The 5,257-nt window shown below is 43.7% G+C and overlaps 1 long non-coding RNA gene across 1 annotated transcript; it reads right to left on the minus strand.

Moving 5' to 3' along the window:
- Positions 1-443: 443 nt before the first annotated feature.
- LOC142290389 (uncharacterized) lies at positions 444-1,107 on the minus strand. Its single transcript, XR_012750285.1, has 4 exons — positions 1,038-1,107; positions 833-903; positions 651-719; positions 444-549 (listed from the first exon to the last, which is right to left on the minus strand). It is a non-coding gene; the product is annotated as an uncharacterized LOC142290389 (long non-coding RNA).
- Between the last annotated feature and the right edge of the window lie 4,150 nt (positions 1,108-5,257).

The raw sequence follows: 5,257 nt of genomic DNA on the forward strand, positions 1-5,257 counted from the left end.
TACCAGCGGAGGGTGTCATAATGTTTAGGACCCCCCCCGCTCCAGATGGCTGGCCCTCACTATCCCTATTTCCAACTGGCTTGTGTCCACCACCAACATCCAGGTGCAGAGTGTGTTAAAGGCAAAACTACATGTAATACACAATAGCGTTAAATGTAGGTTTTTTCACTGAATAGATATTCAATCTGAAAACTTGATATTTGTTAGAAGGGAGCGACAGGGTCTGCCACGCAGGCTCCTGCAGCTCCTCCCGACGCGTTTCCCCCCCTTCTAACGCAATGAAAGGGGGTTCATCAGGGGTACAAGATAGAAGACACCTGTAAGAAAGACAGGCATGTGTCACTAATCAAATTCAGGATTAAACATGCTTCCTTGAACCAATGCGTTCAGCAAAGATGACTTACTTAGAAAATGATTAGAGCCAGTGACTCAATAAGTCTTCTGACCAGGATAGGTGCGACAGGTATTACTGTATCCTTTTTTCACAAGATCCCCTATTGTTCCATCAGGATAAGTGGACTTATAAGAGGGGTTATGTCTTTGGACTTACTACAAAACAAAAAGAGTGAAGAGGAAAAAGTCCCTTAGGGCAACATGCAGATTGCACAGAGTCACTATGACAAGGATGGCAATAAACACATAGAAAGAACCTGATTCCTCCTCAATGAACCATGGCCCAACGGATGTGTATTGGTCTCCAATTCACGTGAATAGAGAACCTGCGATGTATAATCAAAATATCACCATTAGAGTCATGATGGAGTAGGGGGCCATCCCCCCCCAGAGAGAAAAAAAAAAAAAAAATTATTTAAATAGAGGCAATTGTATCTACCCTTTGCATCAAATGAGTCAAGGTAGTGGTTGTTCCAGCCTAATTCCTGGAGAATTCTCACCACAGGGTTCCTGTATGTAAAATAAAGGAGTCTACATCATACCCCCATTTCGTGTATCAACATGCGTAAATTCTTGAAAACCACATATGGCATAGGATCACTATAATGTGGATGGTAATAAAAAATAAAAGATGCAAAAAGAACCTGATTGTTCCTTAGTGATCCGGGGTCCAACGGATGTATTATATTCTCCAATTTAAATGAAGAGAGAATCTGTAATGTATAATCAAAATATCCCTGTTAGAGCCATGATGGAGCAGAGGGCCATACCCCAAAAGGCCATTATATCTACCCTTTGACACCAATATGTCAGGGTCGGAGTTGCTCCAGCCTGATCCCTGGAGAATTTTCATAACACGGCTCCTAGATGTGAAAAAAAGGGGACTCCATCATACCCCCATTTACATATCAGTCATGCATAAACCCTCAAATCACAAAAAGTATACCTGCAAAAGAGAAGATACCATCCGAGGAACATCTATGTAACAACCTGCTGCAATCAGCAAAAAATTATAGGCCACCGATAGAGGGGAGAGCAGAATATATGCCTGTAATGAAAGGACTTCCTTATTAGTCCTAGAAATTAAAAAAGTACTGAGGTCCCACCTGTTATAGGTCAGACCTACAAAAGCAGACTAAATCAGTATCAATGGGGGGCCCCCTTTTAAACATACAAAGCATACACCCCTCCTGGTTTAGGAGGAAGGTACATACCCAAAGAAGTCCTCTAGATCACTCCACCTGCAAAGACCCTGTCCGGGTCCCGAGTGCCGAGGCACATCTGAGACGCAGGGAGTGGTGCTGGAAATCCAGTATGTTGCCTGTATCCTAGTGTTGTCAGTGTCCTGCACATGGATCTACTATGAAGGGGTATTTAAAATCGCCGCGTCCCGGAAGTTGGGGGCGGAGTCATCATCCCTTCCCTGCTCACTTTAAGAGTGACAGGAAAAGGGACCTATGGAGACACAGGATCTCCTGATGTTGTGAACGATCACGCCCACTTCCTGTTTGCGTAATGATTGAAAGGAGAATGATCCTATCAGAACCAAGAGTGTGACTCTTGGCATACTGGTGACGCCCACCTCTTATTTCCAATCGATTTTAGCAGGGAAGATGCTAATCATCCTATGCACGAAAGACCTGCCCGGAAGTATGCGTCATATGATTGACGCTGTGGCGAATGACACTGCGTTAACACCCACCTCCTATTCTCAGTCAGATTTAGCAGGGAAAATGCTAATCGCTTTTATGCAGATAGGTACGTGCCCGAAATCATGCGTCACAGGAATGACGCTGCGTTAAAACAAAACTGCCTATTTTGCTGGATTAACTAACAAATATAAAGTCACCCCATATGTCTAACATTATAGAATGCCTATTGTAAGGCGTACACAATACGACAAGCGGGGATAAACGTCATCCCTGATCAGCTTTAAGCATTCCACGGTCAATTAGGACCACGGAATGAGGCGGATAATAGCAATGATAGATCAAACGTGCTAAGGAGAGTACAAAAATGTTAGGCATTATTTTCCCGTTGGTAACAATTCTTGTCAAAAATCCCCCATTTCCTAGCTCCAGTGTTTATAGGGGAGACCCTTCATCATACCCTTTGGTAACCTATCGCTCATTGATGACCCCCCCCCCCTCTTTAGTTTTATATTATAAATTTTTATATGTGTATATATAAAAGCACCAATCCCTCACACACTACATATGGTCCAAGGAAATTTAGATATAATATATACAAACATGAAAAAGAAAAAGAAACAAGGTGGGTATGGATGACCCACATAAATTTTAATATCACGGCTTTCTATCAGTTATAGCAACCCTTTTTCCCATTAGATGAAGCTGACATAACTAATGTTTTCATTCAAGCCCCCCGGGGAGACTACACCCAGCAAAAAAATCCATCTTGCTTCACGTTGCAAGATGGTTCTGTCCCAATCTCCTCCACGTACTGGTTTTTTAACCACCTCTATGACCTGAAAGGAGATGGTTCTAGTATCGCCATTGTGGTACTCATTCACATGCCGTGAGATGGCCGTATCTCTTTTGTGGCTGATGTCACCCAGGTGTTCTCCAATCCTCACTCGCAGCTGCCTCCTGGTTTTGCCAACATATCCCAGGGGGCAGCTGCAAGTACAGAGATAGACCACCCCCTGGGTCCTGCAATTGGCAAAGTCTCTGATCTTGAAGACCCTGCCAGTCCCCAGATTGGAAAATTCTTTAGTCTGATTTATGAAGATGCAGTAACTGCATCTACCACACCTAAAGGTCCCCTGTGGTTTTCGGTCCAGCCAAGTCCCCTCCCCTCTTGGGGGTATGAAATGGCTGTGCGTGAGGTGATCCCTAATGGATTTCCCCCTCCTAAAGGTAACACTTGGGTGTGGAGAGACGTATTTACCTATATCCGGGTCTGATCTTAAAATGGGCCAATACTGTCTGAGTATTTCCATAACCCTAGGGTTTTGGTCGTCGAATGTAGCCACCAATCTTGTGGTCTCATTGTCGCCCAGTTTTTCTTTTGGCCTAAGTAATTCTCTCCTTGACTGAAACTGCGCATGTTTATACGCAGGTTCAATAACCCTTGGTGGGTAACCTCTCTGCTGGAATCGTCTTTTCATCTCTTGTGCCTGACCCTCAAAATCACTGAGGTTTTTTTTGCTGGGTGTAGTCTCCCCGGGGGGCTTGAATGAAAACATTAGTTATGTCAGCTTCATCTAATGGGAAAAAGGGTTGCTATAACTGATAGAAAGCCGTGATATTAAAATTTATGTGGGTCATCCATACCCACCTTGTTTCTTTTTCTTTTTCATGTTTGTATATATTATATCTAAATTTCCTTGGACCATATGTAGTGTGTGAGGGATTGGTGCTTTTATATATACACATATAAAAATTTATAATATAAAACTAAAGAGGGGGGGGGGGGGGGTCATCAATGAGCGATAGGTTACCAAAGGGTATGATGAAGGGTCTCCCCTATAAACACTGGAGCTAGGAAATGGGGGATTTTTGACAAGAATTGTTACCAACGGGAAAATAATGCCTAACATTTTTGTACTCTCCTTAGCACGTTTGATCTATCATTGCTATTATCCGCCTCATTCCGTGGTCCTAATTGACCATGGAATGCTTAAAGCTGATCAGGGATGACGTTTATCCCCGCTTGTCGTATTGTGTACGCCTTACAATAGGCATTCTATAATGTTAGACATATGGGGTGACTTTATATTTGTTAGTTAATCCAGCAAAATAGGCAGTTTTGTTTTAACGCAGCGTCATTCCTGTGACGCATGATTTCGGGCACGTACCTATCTGCATAAAAGCGATTAGCATTTTCCCTGCTAAATCTGACTGAGAATAGGAGGTGGGTGTTAACGCAGTGTCATTCGCCACAGCGTCAATCATATGACGCATACTTCCGGGCAGGTCTTTCGTGCATAGGATGATTAGCATCTTCCCTGCTAAAATCGATTGGAAATAAGAGGTGGGCGTCACCAATATGCCAAGAGTCACACTCTTGGTTCTGATAGGATCATTCTCCTTTCAATCATTACGCAAACAGGAAGTGGGCGTGATCGTTCACAACATCAGGAGATCCTGTGTCTCCATAGGTCCCTTTTCCTGTCACTCTTAAAGTGAGCAGGGAAGGGATGATGACTCCGCCCCTAACTTCCGGGACGCGGCGATTTTAAATACCCCTTCATAGTAGATCCATGTGCAGGACACTGACAACACTAGGATACAGGCAACATACTGGATTTCCAGCACCACTCCCTGCGTCTCAGATGTGCCTCGGCACTCGGGACCCGGACAGGGTCTTTGCAGGTGGAGTGATCTAGAGGACTTCTTTGGGTATGTACCTTCCTCCTAAACCAGGAGGGGTGTATGCTTTGTATGTTTAAAAGGGGGCCCCCCATTGATACTGATTTAGTCTGCTTTTGTAGGTCTGACCTATAACAGGTGGGACCTCAGTACTTTTTTAATTTCTAGGACTAATAAGGAAGTCCTTTCATTACAGGCATATATTCTGCTCTCCCCTCTATCGGTGGCCTATAATTTTTTGCTGATTGCAGCAGGTTGTTACATAGATGTTCCTCGGATGGTATCTTCTCTTTTGCAGGTATACTTTTTGTGATTTGAGGGTTTATGCATGACTGATATGTAAATGGGGGTATGATGGAGTCCCCTTTTTTTCACATCTAGGAGCCGTGTTATGAAAATTCTCCAGGGATCAGGCTGGAGCAACTCCGACCCTGACATATTGGTGTCAAAGGGTAGATATAATGGCCTTTTGGGGTATGGCCCTCTGCTCCATCATGGCTCTAACAGGGATATTTTGATTATACATTACA

This window comes from Anomaloglossus baeobatrachus, chromosome 2 (genome assembly GCF_048569485.1).
Source record: "Anomaloglossus baeobatrachus isolate aAnoBae1 chromosome 2, aAnoBae1.hap1, whole genome shotgun sequence".
NCBI classification, from domain to species: Eukaryota; Metazoa; Chordata; class Amphibia; order Anura; family Aromobatidae; genus Anomaloglossus; species Anomaloglossus baeobatrachus.